The 22,436-nt window shown below is 39.9% G+C and overlaps 1 protein-coding gene across 2 annotated transcripts in view; it reads left to right on the top strand.

Annotated features, from left to right (window-relative positions):
* The window catches only part of CACNA2D1 (calcium voltage-gated channel auxiliary subunit alpha2delta 1), a 436,336-nt gene that overhangs the window by 36,532 nt on the left and 377,368 nt on the right, over nucleotides 1-22,436 (top strand). The window lies entirely within an intron of this gene.

Below are 22,436 nucleotides of genomic sequence, written 5' to 3' on the forward strand. Positions count from 1 at the left end.
ATTAAAATGGATTTTTAATATTGTAATACAAAAAATCAGATCCTTATTCTCTGATAGAGTGATGTGTCGAAAGGTGTGTCTATGTAAATTCCCCCCCCCCCCCCCCCGTTCATGTGGGTTTGTTTACAGGAGTGGTTTGACACACATTAAAAAGAAATTAAGACATTAATTTGCTAAATACCTTCTAATATGAGAGTAGAGAAAAACTCTTCTATTAAAAGTAGTTAGAGAGTGAGAAATAGTGGAGCTATATCCATTAACTACTAATATTTATTTCTAAACAATTTCCAGGATAACTATGAGCTGTGTAAATGATACATTTTTCTGTTACTGCTAAAATGTATTTGGAATTAATCATTTGATGTATTCATGAATCATTGCAAGACTTCTGTGTAAAGTTATGTTTGTGTGTATATACAGATATTTACATATACACACATATGCACACATTTAAAGAACTAGGTGATCTGTTTAAAACTGCTGTGAAAATAATAACATTTCTTCTGTGTTTTTTTTTTGTTACTGAAAGTTAAAATTCAAAATAATTTGCTATTTTTCTGCATATAATTGCATTACATTTAAAATACCTTCGAAAAAACAACTCTAAGAGGTGTCTTATAATTTTGTAATGAGCCAGTGTTCTGCTGAATTCTTATATCCAGTGGCCAGTGTCCTACACGATCATTTAAGCGCAGATGTGATCCACCACTGTAAGTTATCTTAAAGTACATAGAAAACATCCCCTAACTGTCTTATGTACAAGAGGCTGTCCTACATGACCACGCTTTCATCTGCAGGACCAGTTTCTGCTGAATGTTTAAAAATAACTTACCAATGTACAATTTAGTTAATTCTGCAGCAGAAACTCTGGCCAGATTCACCCCAAAAGAGGTTGGTGAATGCAGTGAAAGGTCTAAATCAATCCAGGTACAGTAAGAGCTTCCTGGGGAAATCTTCAGGACTGGCCAAAATTCCCACTTCGAAAGCTCCTGCACCAGTTAGTGACTTTGCTGTGGAGATGGCTGGGATTCATTCATCTAGGCTCAAGTAAGTTCTTTGACTCAGATTAGTCCATGGTGTCGTCTGTGCAGGAGTTCCTCGCTTGCTCAGGGAATTAATGGCCCAAGTACAATGGATGTGCACACAGGCACAGCCCAGATGCCCAGGTACACCACAGCTGTAACTCTGGGAACTGGTTTGAAACTTACCTTGTATCCCACTTGTACCGTAAGCTCTGTCGCTCTTGCACATGTTCTCAGCAGTGATGAGGCTGCACCTGGAGTACAGCACCCACTTCAGGCCTCTCAGTTCAAGGAGGATGTTGAGGAAGGAAAGGGATCTAAGGATAATATATTTTCCACACATACAGGCCAATAAAAAGAACAAATTAGCCATCAATATAAATACCTATATAAAGGAACTTTCCCTTTTAGATTGACAATAACTATTAAGAATATGAGTTGTAAAATTATTTTCATAGTGCTTGATGTATTGACAAAGTAGGCAATGCACCCTTATCCCCAGCTATTGTGCAAGTACCTCAGAACTACACAGCAATTCTGGCACGTAAGTCAAATCTTTCTGATCTTTCACGTTCTTAGCAGTAGCTGAATACATTTTGATTTACTTACAATTTGATGGAATGATTGCGGTGAAGGCCATCATTACGAAAATGAGTGATAAAGGAATAAAATGAACATAAAAATCAAATCTTTGTGTTGCAAACTATTTTACAGTGGTCTCAGTTTAAAAAAAATGTTCTTTATAAATGAAGAAGGAATAGTGTTGGAAATTCTTGTGACTGTAAGAAAGGGAATACAAATATTATTGCAAAAGCTTACTAAGTTTAGCTGTAGATTCTGGTATGTTTAGCATTTTAGTTCAGACCAGGAATGTACACATTAGATTCATGTTGCAGGGTGACCTTGGTGCACGCCAATTTTATTTCAGGTGAAAATTAACTGGAAGCTCTGTTTTAAGAGCCCGACTAACGTTCTCTAACTGCTCACAGGCATTCAGTCCACCGGACCAAGCTACAGCCAGTCCAAAATAAAATGCCTCAGGTGCACCTGGTTTGGGCATTTAGTCCTCAGCATAACTGCTTTGCTCCCCAGATTTGCTCCTGATGTGCCTCCATGTTTGCTAATATGAGCATACTTTCTGTTTCAGTGATGTTAGTCAGGATATTTTCTAACTAACTCCACTGTTTTCCTTGGGAAAATCCTGACATTACTGACATCAGTGAACATTTTGAAAGTGACGAAAAAACCCAACAAGTTTTCATAGCCTTTCCTCCCTTCACCCCTCTACTTTGTCTTTCTTTGAAATTGTTATGATTTGAAGAGACTTATCATTTTGTAGCAGACACTTGCTGTTTGTAGAGGAGCAAGCCCACAATAAAGAAGAAAAAAAGCAAGTCCTCTGAAGTCTTTTCTTTCATTCCTTCATTATTCCATTCCCCTTCCCATTCTTAAAGTATCAATTTTTCATTATGGTACTGAAACTGGAGGTCATCAAATTTCCCAAAAGAATTTCAAGTAGAAGCTGCAATTACTGTTGTTCAGATGCTTCCAGCATGTCATGCTTCATATTTACAGATGCCATTACTCTGTGCTGTAAAGCGTTCGTTCTGGTGTATGGAATTCTGGCTGTTTAGTGCTAATATCCAAAGGCCACGCTGAACATTTTAGGTATGTGCTGTGATTTTCCTCTGCTGCTTCCTTATTACATGGTGCAATTTTAATGTGTTTGTGTCATGAGTTAGAGTGGCTTTTTACTTAAAGTAATTGATTATATAGAGTCATGGAAGTAATCGCGATCGTGAAGATGGTAGATAACCAATAAAAGTGGACAGTCAGTGGATATATTTTATAGCTGCTCAGCATCTTCTGGAAACAGAGCTATGTGGAAAAATATTAAGCTACAGACAATATAGAAATGATATCCTTTCTTTCAGCAGCTTTGTGTTTCTCTATTACCAGTTTTTTGTTATTCTTCCTCCTTTCACTTTGTTTAAAACAGTTTTTTGAGGAGGATGAAAATGGTCAGGTTTCGCCTGGAGCACATGTGTAAATTTGCTTTAACCTTTTCAAAATGATTTTTTAAAAAATAAAAATAACTTATTGAAATACCTACTGGTAACTCCTTTTTTTTCTGTTTAGATAGGCTTCATTGAGTTCAGTGAAAAGAATCATATTATTTAAGTCCTTAAACAGTGAAATTATTTGCAGTAAGAGTTTTACTGGATTAATAGAATTTGACTGAAAGGAACATGTCATAGCATCCATTTTTTCTTTGCTTAAGGCTAAAACAGTGTTACATGAGTCTGAAAAATACAAAGTCTACTATATGCATGTCTCTTAAGTAATGGGAGCTTGAGTGTATGGCTGATTAAGCAGTTAAACACTTAGCTATTGAGTAGGTTGTGCATAGTCACCGAAGTGACTATCAAAGGACTAACAGAGATCTGCACATACCACCTGTAGCAGAATGTGTGCAGACCAAGAAACATCCACATAGGCAGCTGAATATACATAGCACAAATAAAACACGTGCTGTTTGCTAGTAACTCAAGCTTGAGAGCGTGTTTAGCGTACGGGTAAAACAATGAACTAAATGGTATGCATACGATAGAAGATGAGAACTACTGGAAGAATGCATGAGCTAATGCATGAGGAACTTGGTAAATGTATATAAAATAGAGCCATAGTTTGGATTCTTTGGATTCACGCTACAAGACAGCTGACCTCAGCACTTTGCCAATTGTTTGGCTTGCTAGCATGATGCCATGAATAAAAAAAGCCCTGTGTGAGAAATTCAGTAGTAAATTTTATGACTGTGGAAGGTGAATAATTATGTCCCTAGGAGGAGGTGGAGGAGCTCTGAAGGAATCAGTTGTGACCAGTCCATGAGACCCTCTGGCCTGGAGTGCCTAAAGGTGACATGACACCTGGGGAAGTTAGAGAGCTCGTTGTCCCTGTGTGGTTGTCCCGTGCTTGTGGGAGCGGCAAGCTTGGAAAGGAGCGAGTAGCATCTCGCTTAATCCATTATCAGGTAGCTTTAGAAAGAAATAATGGCGTATCATTTAACTATAGCCACATACAAACTTGTTCATTGGCTTTGAAATCTTAAATGCCTTGTTGGTTAATATCAGTTTTTCACAATGGAAAACTAGCAGGACTTGGTTTCTGTATTGCCATGTCACTCTTACTCTGGAAGCTGCTAAAACCAATCGACTTATACCAGCATAAAAGTAATGCAAAGTAATGTAGAATGAGATACCTATTTTACTGCATCAGGTGAGTGCTGAGGATTTGAGTGGATGTGGAGAGGTGCAGCTGCTCTGGGTGGTTTTGCTTGCTGCTTCTCTCTGAATATTGAGGGTCAGAGAGGTTAGAGGCTTGCAGGACGAAGCTATTTCTGCTCACACTTTCTTGCCCAAAAGTCTAGTGAACCAGAGACAAGGATGATGATTCTTTTCACAGTTCTGCCATGATTTCCTTTATGACTTGGCAGGTCACTTGTAATTCATTTAGCCTTTTAGGAAATACCAATTTGGAGCATGTAGTGTTGACAAAAGCCCAATAAACATAACAAAGAGGGTGGGCCCTTTTGCTTGTCCAGATGACTGATAACAAATAAAAGGTCAGCTTCACATTTCATAGGTCACTTACTTTTTTCTTGGGGGAACAAAATCAGTCTGCCCACTTTCCCTCCCCAAGACCACTACCGATGCACTGTGTGAATGATGATGTGTCTCTTCTTGTGCTGACACGCTTTTTGGATTGGCATTTGAAATGAAATGGTAGAAGTCAAAAGTCAATGCAGTAAATGTGCACTTGCTAAGGGATGTACGATTTTAGGTAGAGCAAGAGACAATTTCAAAGTATCCCATCAGAAGCGGAGAAGAGAGAATTCTGCAATTTTATCATGACAGTGAATAGCAGCAGGTTTTACAGCTTACTGGTCCAGAACATGCTACTTGATTATTTTGTATTTAGCAGTTGTCAAGAATATGGTAACCGAGCTGCCAATACCTTGCTTGTACAGAAAAACCAATAGGCATCAGATAGTTTTACAGTACATTTTGAAGCACGTTTTCAATATCTCATTATGTTGTACACTATAAAAAGAGTGTGTGTATGGAGGAAACCCCTGTATTTCAATATTAAAGTTTATATACATAGACCTTTCATCTCAGCTAACACTATGTACTTAGGGTGTAGACATCCGAATCCGACACCGTCGTTAAGGATTTCATTACTTTTGTGCATAAATCTATTGCTCTCTTCTTCTTTGGCATTTTCATGGCACATTGTTGTTTTGCCTCCATTTTGGTTTATTTTATTTTATCAAGAACTGCTTTTAGCTGTCTCAATAAAGGATTTCTGCGGAGTTGAAGAACACGACAATAGACCTGTATTTTGTGTGCATTAATGCTTCTCCTGGTGTTTGATACCAGTGCTGTTTCTGTACTGGAAATGATGAGTGCTTATCATAAACCACAGTTTAGAAATGTCTGATTTTGTGTTTGCAATGTGAAAGTAATTTATTCAGAGAAACAGAAGAACTATAAAAGATTTATGAACAATTAAGAGTTTAACTGGAGTAGAAATGTCAACATTTTTCTCCCCAAATGCTCTTCCATGAAAGTACTCTCCTCTTTCCCTTGGAGGATATACAGTAACCTACATAAATCAAAGTATGAAGTTGTTTAAATATTAAACACAAATTCTAAACTTTCATTAAAGTGGTCTGTTACCTGTGTAAGACTGAAAGCTATCTCATCCTTCTTATCTAAAGTATCATCAGTTGTACTGCAGGCAGCAGATCTCACATAGCACTGCACTCTCGTATTTTAAATGAAAAGAGATTATGTTTCAGGAACATGCTTAGAAAGGGGTATAAATGCATCAAATTTTGATTGTGCTACTTTGGTGTGCACTAAGGGCCTTTTAAACATCAGTTGATCTCAGAATGCTTTCCAGATAGCCTTCAACAATCATGACTCCTAGTAGAAAAAAGGACATGCTAATTCTGCAAATGGGGGGTGGCTGATGTCTCTGTCTTTGTTTACCTTCTTCTGTACCCAGAGGTATCAGGTGGTTGTAGATGTGATAGACTGGCCCATTCTCAGACAGTATTTTGAAACAAGCAAGTGGCACGCACCTTACCATGCTGTGAAGTGTGTTTTAACATGCATGCAATGGAACATGCAAGGAAGATCTTTGATATGGAAACTACTAGCCTATTTCTTTTTCTGCTTGATCCCCTTTTTTCCATTTAATTTTGTTTTTTTTCCTTTCTGAAAAGGTTTAAATAGGCTCCATCCTAAATAGACACTAGATGTTTCTCTCACTGGGCAAGAGAAAGTAAGGTGTTGTCTGATGAGTGTTAAGTCCAAAGTGCAACTAGCATACAGAGATTTGCAATCTGAGCACAGAGCTTTTTCTGTAGTGTTTTAACATGTCAGATGCAGACAAAAATAAAAAAAAAAAATGAAAAATATGCTTATAAAGAAGAAAATTGTACAGATTGTGACACTTAGTGAATGAGTGTCTGGCAAAGGTATGACTCTACTGTTTCAGAACTATCTTTAGGGTGAACATGAGAACACAGTTGTACTAAAGTTTTTGCCTTCCCTTCCATCTGGGGAATGTTACATATTCAGAACTGTCAAGGCATTCAATGTATCCTTGGAATCTGGTGTGTTGTCACAGCAAAATTGTATTACAGTCATGACAATGAAGAGAAATGCAGAAACTACACCTAGTTTAAAAGGCTCCTTCATCTTCCTCTAATGATATTGACAGCCTTTTCACTGAGCAATTTGGAAGCTGCCTAGGGTAGCATTTTATAAATAAAATAAAATTTAAAAAAAAGTTTAAATGCTCTTGTTCACAGAGATTTATCTAAATTAAGCAATTCAACCTTTTAGTTGGTGCTTTTGCAGTATAAAAGCTGTCCCTTCATTCCCACTTTCCGTTCCTACCAGCTATTGCTCTCTTCTACCTACTGACACCCATCCAGGCCTAAATAAATGCAGCATGACCCTCCAGAGTTGACATTTTCCCTGCTTGCCAGACTCTTTCTTATTTTCCTCCTTTCTGTTGCCTGAATACTTTGTATCTGTGCCTTTTAAATACTCTTTAGTTACTTCTGATAGCCCAGGTTGGAACCAAGGCATCTCTTTACTTGTCACAGTGCAGATCACAGCATAGGGAGAGGAGGCCTGAGGTGGAAAGTGGATTGTGTTCTTTGCATGATCAGATTCAAATTACTGTTGTTGTTTCCGTTTGAATACCCTTCTTTTTCTTTCTTTTTTTTTTTTTTTTTTAAAGGAAATCAATCCTTTCCTAGATCAATATCAGTGAATCTGCAATTGTTTATTAAACTGTTGGTAGTGCACTCCCTTCAGAACAGCTATCACCACTGCTCTGGATTAACACTGCTCTTAATTAAATGCTATTTATGCCTCTGTAACTGAAAAACCCAGTGCTTTATACTGGGAAATGGAAAGAGAGAACGAGGTGCTGGAAAAGGAAATGGAATGCACCCTTGTGATTTATCTATTTTGCATAACACAGAAGGGCATTACTTTAGAAACTGACTTTTTTTCTTTGCTCACTGTAATGACTGCTAGAGATACTGATTTAATCAGCCAACCATGCAAGTGCAATGATTGTGAATCAGATCGTTGTGAAGCAAACAAATGTTTCACAGTAAATTGCCAAGGGATACCAGCTACCCTGCTCTGTTTTTACTCAAATAGATTGTCTTTTAAGCAGCTGCCTCATAAAAAGCCTCGCTATGTATGGACCTTTAATCAAAATGTCACTAAAGCCTGCGTTCTGGTATGCTTCATTTGAAACACATCCAATGCTCTTATTTATTAAATTGTCCGGCGTCAACTCCAGCCACCATTAACCCTAGTAAGCAAAGATGGATGAGGGAGTGACAAAAAGCTTGTATCAGAGCTGAGATCAGTTGTGCGTATGTGATGTCTTGATCTATTTGTACATCCCTCTTGGGGACCATCGGGCAATTAAGTTCACCCATTTCAAACACAGCCCTTTCTGTACACTCCGATTTGATAGGAGAATGGGTAATTCCTGGTAATGACTACTACATCTGTTCAATTATATTGCATTGTATTGGTGCTTAATTAGAGAATGTGTTGAAATTGGGGAAGGGGACAAGTGGAAGAGGGGAGGGCTGGCTCCAAGTCGATGTCAGACACTCTTCCTTAATAGCCTGTCTTTTTAATGTGCATTGGAGGCACTGACAAGCATTGTGGCCTCCTGACTTTAGAGCATTTATCCGAGCCTGAGAAGGAGAGCAAAGCCTCTTTGAGAAGGCATTGTTTTAAAGCTGAATTACATTTAATGTCATTCTTGTTCAGCTTTACTGTGAGCTGACCCTTACAGCCCTTTGGCCCCTGTGTGCAGTTGGAAACCATTTCTGTGCCTGAGCTTTCTGAATCAAACACTTGCAGTCTCATCAAACAGGCTTTCAAAAGTGAAGGCCAAATGTCATGAGCACGTACTCTTATTTTTCTAAAGGTATATGTAAGTACTTTGTGAGCTATCTGTAAAACTTCTTATTCTTTTAAAGAATGAAGCCGAGACTTTTGTATTGCTCCAATAATGACATTTAGCATTATCCTTCAATCTCCAGTTTCTGCAGATTTAAGAAAAATACTATATATCACTATTGGAGGATTACAACAGAAATATAAGACCTGCACAGCTGTTCATGACTGAACTGGCCTGTGAAGCCTGACACTAGCCATTTCAAAAGGTTAATTTTGTAAAGTGGAAGATGGTTTTGGTTGCTGCTGGCTCTTTACAGGGTAATTGCATTGATTTTTTTCTGGTAGTTCACAGTATGCTAGCACTTCTGATATACGGCTGATCTGTCTAACACCCTGGAGAAAGTTAGTAATGATTTTAATATATCTAAAGTCCACCTGCACCAGCCTGTGCAGACACTGTCCTGATCCTGTGATCAGGAGTTCTGACCTCCCCTAGGCTTGCTAACATACAAAGAGTTCATGGATTTGGAGCTCATATTGTAATGGACAGTTTTCAAAACTGTTTTCAAGACAGAAAACTGCAGTGTTTGTGGGAACAGATTGATAACCTCTTAACAGGAGAAAAAGAATGCATTGATCATTTTCTCGTATACTATTATCCTTTTCAAATAGCCATTAATATGCATTTGCATCGCAGGAACCACAACGTGCCAGCTGCGCCTTTAGCAAGAACTCAGTGTAATTCAGCGCGACTTTGTGAAATGGAAAGAATTTAAAGACAGCATGGCTATGCTAATTTTGATGCTAATTTCTGTAGAAACTTAATATTCTGTGCCAGTCTTTTGCTTGTACAATAATCTCTGCTTTGCATCTTTTGCGTCTTTTGTCGTGGTATTTTAGTTTTTGTTTTAAAGGGCAGCACTGAATGCAGATAGTGCCTATCTTTCAGAAGATGGAGTCTATTTAGGTCTTTCCAAAAAAATGTCTCTTCATTACTATAAATGCTATTACTACACATGCCACAGCAGTGGCACGTTAGGGAGGTGACAGCTTTGCACAGTGGAAGTCAGGCTTTGAAAGGAAGAATATATTTGCAAATGAAACAGCTGATTAATTTGGATCTGCAGCTTTCAAGTAATATTCTTTGGAGTACACTGTACAACAAAAATTTCTTAAAGTATATAATAATTTGAAAAAAGATCATGCATTAGAAGAAGAGTTGCATTAAATTGATGGAGTATAGTTGGAGTCAGGTTTTTTTTTCCTTACATAGAAAATTACACATTTTCTACATAGGTTTATCAGAAGGTGGCATTCTGCTATCTGATATAATAGATGTTTTATTTATGAATCCTCGTCATTATTAAACAAGAGGGATCAACATCACAGAAAACTGCATTTTGAAGGAGCTTATAAAATTTGAAGCCTGGTAGTAAACAGCTCATAGCTGTGTGAAAAACCCTACACTTTTTTTGCCAACCTTTGTTGCTTTTTTCAGTGCTTAAATGATCATAGAATATTTTGAAAATGAGTTTTATATTAAATGGCCATTATAAATAACATAGCTTTTTAATAATAATAGTAATTTCAGATGGAGTTATAGGGAAGATTCTCCCTATACAATCAAGCCCTATCTTCCAGAGTGCATAAATACTTGCTTATCTTTAAGCATCCCTCTATTTTTACATTTAGCTTTTACACTTAGGCGAGCGGCAAACCCAGAAAAGGTACAGGATCTGAGTGCAGACTCCCAGTTCATCTGTGTACTTAAATTATATGACTAGTGCCACTTGCATAGGTGGAATTATTCACCTGCTCATGTACCTTGCTGCAGCAAAGCTTCTGGCGCGGGGCACATCAATGATTTGCTGGAGCTTGTGTCAGTCCTGTGTGTTGGACTCCCTGCTGCTACAACCAAAACCCACATCAGACACTCAGATAAATATAGAGAAGTGAGCAACTGAGCTCCCTGCTGATGTAATGTCATTGCCTTAGTTGCACTTGCCTAATATATTCTATGAGAGGTGAAGTACTTTAATACCCAATTTTCTCACTAAAAAAATCACACAGGTGCTAATTTATACCTCAGTTCCCTGAAATACAGTGAGATACACTGATTTAAGAACGTATCCATGTGTTGCTAAACTCAAGGGAAGTTTTGCTGTTCACTTCCTCAGAAGTGTAGATGGGGACAAAATGAGACGTGGTCGTTTCTCTGAAAGCTTATATTGGCATTCCTGTTAAGTATATATGTTCAGTGCTGCATAACCTAAACCAAAAAATATAGTAGTATACATTCAATGTATACTATGTATATGTATACTGTATGAAGTATACATTCAAGGATGGATAATCTAAAAAGAGAAAAGCTGAAGTTTTAATTTTTATCTGAATTACTATATATTTGATATTACTTTAGTAAGTTTTTTTCAGTCTGAGGTCTGATCCTGTATTTCTTTGTCTGGCTGAGGCAGACTTTGAATTCAGTGTGATCATACCACCTTCATGGTACAGTGGTATTATGCTGCTGCGTTATGTAGACATTACGCAGTCTCTATTTTCACACAGTTAGACCTAGATACTATGGTTTCTTCATGTATATTATGAAAAAAGGTAAATGTCCTACCACAAACAGCAGATCAAACTAATTGCATGCTTTAAGGTGATAAGTGTATGTGTCTCACCATGGTGGCCTGTATAGTTGATTCAGTATGGACAGCACACATGTCCAGTCCATATGTGTAGCTTCTGCATTCTGTTTGCATGACAACAAGATCCTGGAGTGGTAATGGCATAAACTGGGTGGCTCAGACGGAATTCTCACTGACATGAATTGGTGCACATACGTGTGGATGAATGTGCATAAGTAAGTTTCTGAATATGTTCCTGATGTGTATGAAACTCTTTCTTTTTTCCTTTAATCTTTTCTTTACTCGTATCCAATATGCCATATTTTAATTTCCTTATACTTTTTTTCTGAGGCTAAAACGTAATGCTTATTCGTTTGGGGAAAAAGTAATTTCAATATAAATTATGGTTAAATTATGAGTGTGATATGTTAAATACAACTGATAAAATCATTTTTTGCCTGAAACGCCATAGCAAAATGTGCAGTTAAGCACTTTGTAAAGTTCCATTACACTAAGATTTATTTTTCAATCATTTTTTTAAGACATGCTTTTTTATTCTCCAAAGGCATGATACCATTAACAGACTTACCGTATAATATAAAACCATCAAAAAATAGCAGCGTTTACATATTACTTTGCATAGGGACCAGCTGCTAATCCAGGTTCCGTTGTTACAGTACTGGAATCACTGTAGACATGTATTTGAGATTCAGTTTCGGTCGCCTTTTTACTGAATTGAATGTATGATTTTAGTGGAGTATCTGTGTTTGTACTAGAGTAATGAACTTAGTCCAGATTACATTGGACACTTTGAATACTAGTTATCAGAGGTGAAGCAAAGAGAGGATGAGAGGCATCTTGGACGCTATTTTGGGGGAGCTCCCGTGGGGGCAAATACACCAAGGACTCTCCAGTGGCTGCTCCTCCATGAGATCTATATGCCAGGCCGTATGTTAGACCACTGCAATTTAAAAAAAAATGATTGTGTTTCATCTAGTACAGATTAGAAACTACTTAAGGATTCTTCATTTTGAACTTATATTTCTCAGCCACAGAAATGGTAACTAGATTTTGAGTGTTTGATTGTTTTTTCAATGCTAAGCAACAAATGGTACTAGATGTATATCTGATTGTAAAAGGCTTTAATGAAACACATCTGAGGACTACTGACAGTCATTTGAGCTGAAAATTTGTTATGTCTTCTCTGTTAAACTGTTTTAGTACTATAATCTTTGGTAATTAAAACATAATAACTTTTAAGGAGTTCTTTTTACAGCTTATAGTAATTTTGCAGCTGATTCTATTTGTCAAGCTTACATTAAAGATTGAGCTTAAATTATTAAATGATATTTTGTGCAACAGTAATTTCCATTAGAGGATATTTTTCATGTTATTTGCTAGGAAGCTTTAGACTCCAGAAGAACACTTTTGGCAAAGTGAAGGAAAATATTTGTGAAGCAGAAGCTGTAATTATGAACATGTGTGGCTAAACACCTGTCAGCCACTTGGTTTATACTGAACAAGCTTATAAAATAATATGGCCATGCCTTGATCCTGGCTCTTGAAAATGAACACCGTATTTAAGGAATTACTTGCTCACTCCTGTTTAACATCTGGATGTTTTGGAGAATCTGCCACACACTAAAGTGGAAAGTGCAGTTACAGATAAGGAACTGAACTGAAACATGAGGAGAGGGTATTTCAATGGGAGTGAGCAGCAGTGAGTGGGTCCATCTGCTGGGTCAGAGGGTGCTGTTCCCAGATCCATCTTTGAAGCCTTCTAATGGAGATATTTAGGCAAGGTTTTGTTGGAAGGTGAGAGCAAAACAGCCGTTCAAGCTGTGCTCCTGGGCTACAAAGGAGATGTCAGGGTGAAGGAGTTAGTTGGGCCTAGAAGTTCCGGGTGAGGATGGAGAAAGGTTTCTGCTTTTCTAGACATTGGGGCAAACACTGAGCAGCTCATGGTGCCATCCACACTTGACCATTTCCATCCTGGAATCTGCCACTGGGACTCAGTATTCAGCAGCGAACCATTTGTTAGGACATAGGCAGTCATTGGGGTGTGTCAGATCTGCCCTTCACTAGTCATGAGCTATTGACTTGCCACTGGCTTTGTCCTGGAAGTCAGTGGTGGAACTTAAATCTCCTGAGCTGCTGGCCAAACCAGGGGGCTGTTCCTTCTCTTTCTGTTTGTACCAATGCTGCATCACTGGGTTCGTAGTGCCCCATTTATCCGTGGTACAGAGGGATTCCTGGAAAGAGCCATTGGTAGAGCAGTCATTAGTGAATGCTCCTGCGTGCTTGTTCTGTGAAGGCTATTGATGGAGAGGATGGAGAGGAATGATGTTTATGTAAAGGAGTCTTTGAAAAAAAAATTGGAAAATTGTAATAGCTTCTGTGACTGAGTGGCTTAAAAATGTGAAATAAGAGCTTAAAAATCCCAAGTCTAAACATTAAAATATCTGCTACTAAAAATCAAATGTATCCTGAATTCTTTTCTGTCTACATTGACCCTTTCTACAGAATGACAGATATGACACAGAAATTATGTCTTACTCCCCAAATGTTTCAATTTGACAAATGTAAAATAACTATTTCAAGCAAGGATTTTACATTTTGAAAACAGGAAAGATCAAGAGGGTCCCTCTGGCCTTGTCTATTGGGACTGTCTTATATCTGTAAAGTCCTTGCAGACTACATGGTGACCAGCTTGTCACATTTGGGCAGATAAGACAGTCAAAGAAGGCAAAGAAGCAAAGATGTTTCTTCATCAATCTGATCAGAGCCCAGGCTGTCGCAGCAGGGTTGTACCTTCTAATTCCCCAGTAAGTGACCCGTGTCTGCCTGTCTTTAATCAGACAGTCCCCTTCATCATTCAAATCACTTAGAAGTTGCTGCGGAAAGGCATGTGGGCAGTCCTTTTGTCTAGTCATTGCTTGATATGGGGAAGACCTGTGTGGGGGAGAGGGGGGTTAAAATCAATTGTCCTGCAAAATGTAGTTACCTTTCAGTGGAACATCCATTGCAATGTTTGTGCCAAACTAATAATGTTAGGAACAAACTAACCTTTTGTACAGGCTTTCTGTTGGTGCCCTTTGCAGAAAAAAATGACTGCTGCTTCTTTAAGTCATGGGATCTCACGTTTGCTGTGACAGCTTTCCAATTGTTAAATAAACTCTGACCAGGAGCAGCTGTCAGACAGATATTGCACTACAGGCTTCAATTAAAAGGAGCACCAGACAAGAATTTCAGTGCCTAAAGGCTCTTGTTTCATTTTTTTAAAGACATATGTTTTCTTAAAAAAATGCAATGAGATAATATGATTCCTTAACTGAAAAAAAAAAAAAAGTTGCATTTTAAACATTTTGCTAGATTTTCCTGTGAAAGTTATAGGATGTGATTGTGGCCATTTCAGAAAAACAGTCCAGTTTTGTCTGGTGGCAAGATGGGAGTATTGAGATGCGGAAATACTGACATTACACCTTATAAATAATACTAATGATGCTATTTAAATTCTTGTGGGAAGGCAAGAGTAATTACACTGAGCCTTCTCAGAGTTGTAGAATGCCATTTTATCATTTGTACTTTTGATAGTAACCTAGAAAAACCCTTCCGAAGTTATTACTTTTTATTATGTTGGACGACCTGTTGTAGAGGCAAGTAAGAAAAGGATAGTTTCCACTACAGAAGGTCTAATAGGCTAAGATGAATATGCAGGAAAATAATCTTTTAGGGTAAATATACAGTCAGTTCTGGAAGAAGCATTATTATTTACATTTAAGTTACAGCTGAGGAGGGAAATTGGCACTAAATTAGAATGAAAGTTCCCTTCTGAAGGGACCAGAAGGCCCAATATGCAGACCAGACCCACTTCTTAGGGAAGTCTGCTGCATCCCAGGGACCTGGGTTAAAGATGTGAAGAGAAAACTTCTTACCCTGGTACGGCCCTCAGATTATTATTACTATCCATTATTGTTTTTTCAGCTAGGCAGCCATGAAGTTGCATCAAGAAGTCTGAGGGCAATCAAGAGAGACTTCAGGGCCTTGGGACGACTGGTTAAGGGATCAGGAGCACAAGTAGTGTTCTCTATCCTTCCAGTGGTAGGGAATGATGAGGGAAGAAAGAGCCAGCAGATCAATACCTGGCTCTGAGCGTGGTGTCACCAGTGGAATTTTGGGGTTTTTAAGCAAACCCAATCATGGGTTGCTCTACATGACACCAGGCCTGCTGGCGACAGATGGGGTACAGCTGTCTCAAAGGGGAAAAAGTATCTTTGCACAGGAGTTAGCAGGGCTCATTGAAAGAGCTTTAAACTAGATTTGAAGGGGGAAAGGGATAGAACCAGGCTGACTAGAGATAAGTCTGGGGGCAGCACGGCAATGTTTGAGGGACAGTGTGCCAGCGATGTCGTTCAGTTTGCCATCTCAGTGGAGGCAGGGGATGGAGATCCATGTGTCAGCAAAGGTGCAAGGGTTATGGATGTGTTAGAAACCGTGTAAGCGCCTGAGAATGGTCATGTAGGAATTAGGGTTTCTCCCCCCAGAAAGGCGGCGGGATCTATAGCCCAACTGAAGTGCACCTACAGCAATACACGCAGCATGGGCAGCAAACAAGAGGAGCTGGAAGCCGTTGTGCAGCAGGAAAACTATGATATAGTTGCCATCACTGAAACATGGTGGGATGACTTGCACAAGTGGAGTGCTGCAATGGATGGCTATAAAACTCTTCAGAAGGGATAGGCAAGGAAGGAGAGGCGGTGGGGTAGCCCTGTATGTTAGCTAGTGTTTTGATTGTCTAGAGCTTAATGACGGTGATGACAGGGTTGAGCGTTTATGGTTAAGAATCAGGGGGAAGGCCAACAAGGCAGATATCCTGGTGGGAGTCTGTTATAGCCCACCCAACCAGGATGAAGAGGGAGACGAAATATTCTATAAGCAGCTGGGAGAAGTCTCACAATCACTAGCCCTTGTTCTCATGGGGGACTTCAACTTACCAGATGTCTGCTGGAAATAAAATACAGCAGAGAGGAAACAGTCTAGGAGGTTCCTGGAGTGTGTGGAAGATAACTTCCCAACACAGCTGGTGAGTAAAGCAGCTAGGGAAGGCACCCCAGTGGACCTGTTGTTTCTGAACAGAGAAGGACTTGCGGGTGATGTGACAGTTGGAGACCATCTGGGCACAGCAATCACAAAATGATAGAGTTTTCAATTCTTGGAGAAGTAAGGAGGGGGGTCAGAACTGCTGCCTTGGACTTCTGGAGGGCAGACTTTGGCCTGTTCAGGAGCCTGGTTGACAGAGTCCCTTAGGGGCAGTCCTGAAGGACAAAGGAGTCCAAGAAGGCTAGGCATTCTTCAAGAAGGAAATCTTAAAGGCACAGGAGCAGGCCATCCCCATGTGTTGAAAGACAAGCTGGTGGGGAAGAAGACTGGCCTGGCTCAACAGAGAGCTTTGGCTGGAACACAGGAAAAAAAGGAGAGTTTATGACCTTTGGAAGAAGGGGCGGGCAACTCAGGAGGACTACAAGGATGTCGTGAAGTTTTGCAGGGAGAAAATTAGAAGGACCAAAGCCCAACTAGAACTTAATCTGGCTACTGCCGTAAAAGACAATAAAAAGTGTTTCTATAACTACATTAGCAACAAAAGGAGGGCTAAGGAGACTCTCCGTCCTTTATTGGATGCGGAAGGAAACATAGTGACAAAGGATGAGGAAAAGGCTGAGGTACTTAATGCCGCCTTTGCTTCAGTCTTTAATAGTCAGACCAGTTGTTCTTGGGGTACCCAGCCCCCTGAGCTGGAAGATGGGGACGGGGAGCAGAATGAAGCTCCCATAATCCAAGGGGAAATGGTTAGCGACCTGCTACACCACTTAGACACACACAAGTCTATGGGGTCGGATGGGATCCACCCAAGGGTACTGAGAGAGCTGGCAGAAGTGCTCACCAAGCCACTTTCCATCATTTATCAGCAGTCCTGGCTAACCAGGGACATCCCAGTGGACTGGAGGTTGCACAATGTGGTGCCCACTTACAAGAAGGGCTAGAGGGAGGATCTGGGGAACTACAGGCCTGTCAGCCTGACCTTCGTGCCGGGGAGGGTTATGGAGCAGATCATCCTGAGTGCCATCACAAGGCACATACAGCACAACCAGGTGATCAGGCCCAGTCAGCGTGGATTTATAAAAGGCAGATCTTGCTTGACTAACCTCATCTCCTTCTATGACAAGGTGACCCAAATAGTGGATGACGGAATGGCTGTGGATGTTGTCTACTTGGACTTTAGTAAAGCCTTTGACACCGTTTCCCACAGCATTCTCCTGGAGAAGCTGCCTGCTCATGGCTTGGATAAGTGCACTCTGCACTGGCTTAAAAACTGGCTGGACGGCCAGGCCCAAAGAGTTGTGGTGAATGGAGTTAAATGCAGTTGGCGGCCGGTCACAAGTGGTGTTCCCCAGGGCTCAGTATTGGGGCCAGTTCTGTTTAATACCTTTATCAATGATCTGGATGAGGGGATTGAGTGCACTCTCAGTAAGTTTGCAGATGACACCAAGTTGGGTGGGAGTGTTGATCTGCTGGAGGGTAGGAAGGCTCTACAGAGGGATCTGGACAGACTGGATCAATAGGTCGAGACCAATTACATGAGGTTCAACAAGTCTCAGTGCCAGGTCCTGCACTTGAGTCACAACAACCCCATGCAACGCTACAGGCTTGGGGAGGAGTGGCTGGAGAGCTGCCTGGTGGAAAAGGACCTGGGGGTGTTGGTTGACAGCCAGCTGAACATGAGCCAGCAGTGTGGCCAGGTGGCCAAGAAGGCCAATGGCATCCTGGATTGCATCAGAAACAGTGTGGCCAGCAGGACCAGGGAGGTGATAGTGCCCCTGTACTTGGCACTGGTGAGGCTGCACCTCGAGTACTGTGTTCAGTTTTGGGCCCCTCACTACAAGAAGGATATTGAGGTGCTGGAGTGTGTTCAAAGAAAGGCAATGATGTTGGTGAAGGGTCTAGAACACATGTCTTATGAGAAATGGCTGAGGGAACTGGGGTTGTTTAGCCTGGAGAAAAGGAGGCTGAGGGGAGACCTTATTGCTCTCTATAGCTACCTGAAAGGAGGTTGCGGTGACATGGGGTTTGGTCTCTTCTGCCAAGTAACAAGTGATAGGATAAGAGGAAATGGTCTCAAGTTGCACCAGTGAAGGTTTAGATTGGATATTAGGAAAAATTTCTTCAGTGATAGGGTAGTCAGGCATTGGACCAGGCTGCCCAGGGAAGTGGTTGAGTCCCCATCCCTGGAGGTATTTAAAAGTCAGGTAGATGTGGTGCTTAGGGCTGTGGTTTAGTGGTGGACTTGGCAGTGCTAGGATAACAGTTGCACTTGATCTTAAAGGTCTTTTCCAACCTAAATGGTTCTATGATTCTAAGATGGACTTTGTCCTATTCCAGTTTAGAAACTGATCCTGTCTACCCTAACCTGCCTAAAAGTTAAGGATGTAGCCTAGCTAGGCTGGAACCTGGACTAGGAATCCAAGTTGTCTAGGGGTGCACTAGAGGCAACGTAGGAGATGATAGGTAGTTCAGCTCACCTGGCTGAGGATAGAATGGGTCAGCTCTGGAGATGCCTTTTTCCACTGACTGAAGCAGAAGCGTAGTTCAACTGCAAATTGAAACAAAAAAAGAAAACAAAAAATAGTCTGGGTGACTAACTTCAAAAGGCAAGGTATGGGCTAATTGTGTGGAGGCAGGAATTTTAGACAATATATAAGAAGTAGTTATTGAAAAATCAAGAATATTTTTGCAAGTTAAAGAGGAAAGTGATCCATATTTCATTTACAAGTAATAGTAGTAATAAGTAATTAAAGTTTTTAAGGGTAACTTCTTCCAAAATTTCAAGTTTAACTAACTAACTAACTAACTAACTAACTAACTAACTAACTAATATATGTTCTTACCATTCCAGTTTCCTTTTAGGACAGAGAGGAATATATCCAGTAAAAATACAATGCAGTGGGAAATGAAAAAAGTCAATTTAAAAATCAATCCTTTGAGTTTTTCTATCGACTTCTCTTAGAAATAACACCCAGAATTTTTATAACTGAAATGGATCATAAAAAAATCTCAATGTGTTCAATTATTTATTTTATGCTTTTGAAAACACTTTTGGGTAATGGGTTTCACTTTTTCACTTTTCATATACCTCATTCTTTCACACAGAAAAATAGAAACCATTAAAAAATGGAAGACGATAACATTGTTTTGTTTTTGTTCATACTTGTGCTTATGAGTTGGTGCTGGTCTTACAGATACACATGATGGGCTTAAAGCCATGATACAGATAATACACCACAAGGGATGATTTTTAACAAACTGATTTCTATATAGAACTAAATGTTTATATAATATAAGGGCTTTGTGGAGATTTAAACCAGGAAGTTAATTTATTTTGGAAAGCAAAGTGTAGAAGGGAAGGTTTGGGAGCATTGAAAGAACAATGGAATCAATTGTAATAGTCAATGAAAATGTAATTGGTCCCTAAATCCCAACATACATCACTTTCCTGTGGCCATGTTAGAGATGTAGGATGTGAATGAGCAAAGAAATAAGGCAGTAAGAGTACTCTTGGTGATACAATGCAAAAGGAGAAAGCAAATACAGACCATGACTCTGTTGATCTGTTGCACCTATTAGTCTCTGTTGAACCTCCATGGAAAAGCATCAACACTAACTTGAAGGGGTCTACTTGTTATTTGACTTGGAGACAGCTAGGAAAGTGACTCAAACGGTACAGCAAACATTCACCAAAGAATGGCAAAATAGCCTGAAGATTGGTCAAATCACATAAAGGGTAAGAAGTGTCAGGAAAAATCTAGAGAAAGGGTTGCTGAGTTACAGTGGATAAATGGAGCCTTTGGACACCTGTTAAAATATCGTGTCCGTCTGGAGGTCTTTCCCGTAGCGTGCTTTGTTTTGTAAGCGTTCAATGAGATATTAAGCCCTGCAGCAGAGAGTTCTGGTGGGGCACCGGAGGACAAACTCATGGAGTCTCCAGTCTTTTTACTCATTCTGCTGCTGATCCCTGACTTTTGCAGGATTTGTGGAAAGAGTAGGGGGATATACCAAGTTAGGAGGTAGGCCCATTTTGAGGTAAATCCTCTTTTCATGCCACGATATGGAGGGGGTGCCTCTGGAAATGACATATCCATAAGATTTCCATTGAAGACACTTGCTGAAGCCCTTCTTCCAATACGCGCTCCTATAATTTGCCATTAAAAGGCTCTATTGCTAGTGAAGAGGTTTACTCTTACTAATTTATTAGCAGTTTATTACTAATCAGCTGTGAGATGACTGAATTCTTAACAACTGTTCTAGTACCCATCAGTCCTTTTTAAGTACCAAAGGGTTTGTCCCAGTAAGCCTTTTTTACATTCCACATTACACTTTTTTTACAACTTTCACAATTTTCTGCGCATCCTTTTTCCTCATGGAGAATCTGGTGAGTATTTTATATGGTGGAACTCCTCCTGTCAAGACTTTAGAACTGTTTTATTTAGCAACATTGCTTTTGCAGTCTTTTAAAAGAGTTTTTTTAAAGCTTGGCCCAAATTAGAAAAAATATCTGTCAGCTAAAAAAAGTGTTCATGGAAATCTAGATAATCACAACCTGTGTGATAAGGTGTCCTCTTGCATTATTGATTTGTCATACATAGTTTTTCAATCAATATAGTCTTCTTCCCAAAATTTTGGAATTATAACTCAGCATTCTAGCATCTGGACTAAAAGTCAGTCTTTGTTGAGTGTACTGAGAAGATTTTAAAGGGTAAACAGTCTTCTGAAAGCTTCTAGCCTCTGGGAACTAGATCAATTAAAATTGCTCAGTGATGAATGAGAGCAGTGAAATAATTTCAGTCTAAAACTTTTTCATTCCTTTTTTTTTTTTTAAATTTAGGGTGTTTTGAGATGTAATTTTTATATGTCTGAAACACCTGGAATCCAGTGAGGAAATAATGGAAGTGCTGTACAGAGTGAAATCACTGTTCTTTATCCAAAGATTTGGAAGGGAAAAATAAAGATATGACACAATAGAAAATAAAGGATATGACACAACAGATGAGAGTGTCAAACAAGCCAGTCCAGGGGCTGGAGGGATGATTAAAACAGTAGTATCACAGGCAGAAGCTATGAGTAATGAGAAACCATGGCTACAACTTGCTAGTTCAATTTCTGCTACAGATTTTTTGTGAAGGCCTGAAAGACACTTTGAGCTAAACCTTTGAAAAGTTCTTGTTTACTGTGTCAGAGTATTCTACTTGCGGGAAATAGGATTCAAGAGAGACAGTGTATTGATTGGGGAGCGACCCATTATTGACTGAGAAGAGGGATTTGTCTTAAATCTGGCACTTTCATAAAACTCAGTACCTTCCTGTCTAGGTAGTTCCCGTTCCTATCTCTGCACATGTTATTTTGGGCTGCTGGAAGGTCCTTCATGTTAGATGTCACAGGCCTAAATTTTTGTTTGGATGACTGATTGCTTTCTTCTAAAGCATGAGGAAGGATCCTTTAATAAATGTAGCCGAGTTGCAACTCCATAATATTGTGCCCTTTTGAGATATTGTAGAGAGCTGATAGTGCAAAAGGACGAGCTGTCTCAAACAGCCTCGGGGCTAAAACCAGAATGCAGAGCGGGGGTCACTAGGACCCAGGACTGGGCAGTGCCTGGAGCGAGGGTGAGGGGGGGAGTCCTGTGGAGACCGATGGTCTTGCCTCGCCCCATCCCCATCCTCCACGGTCTATGAAACCCTGATAAAGCGCCTTATCTCCCCCACACGGCCTCCTGGGGGAGGGTCCTGGTATCATTTCTCTTGATTTGACTGGTTGCCCCTCTTAATTTGACTGGTATCTCTACTAATCCTGGGACTGGGAAGCGAGAAGATTCCAGAATTCCAGAGACCGAAATCTATAAATAGGGACCCTCACTCTCTCTCGCCCTCTTTTCCCCACTGAATACCCCCGTTGGTAGGTCCAATGCTGGATCCAGGACTGGTGATTCTCCTCTTCTTTCCTCTCTCTCTTTCTCTCTTTCACTTCTCCTAAGGTTATTAAGTTGTTAAAGTTATTAAATTGTAGTTAAGTACTGCACAGCCTACCTTGATTTTCCATAAAGCCGCATAGGTTAGCCGTATAGCTGGGGTAGATATAATCGTGAGAGGGCTGGCGGGTAGCGAATATTTGTACTCAATATTTGTTTCTATAGAAGCTTTCTGTTAAAGCTGGTGATTGTGTAC

Source organism: Nipponia nippon, unplaced genomic scaffold (assembly GCF_047370975.1).
Source record: "Nipponia nippon isolate SJK-2023a ecotype South Korea unplaced genomic scaffold, ASM4737097v1 scaffold_3, whole genome shotgun sequence".
NCBI lineage: Eukaryota > Metazoa > Chordata > Aves > Pelecaniformes > Threskiornithidae > Nipponia > Nipponia nippon.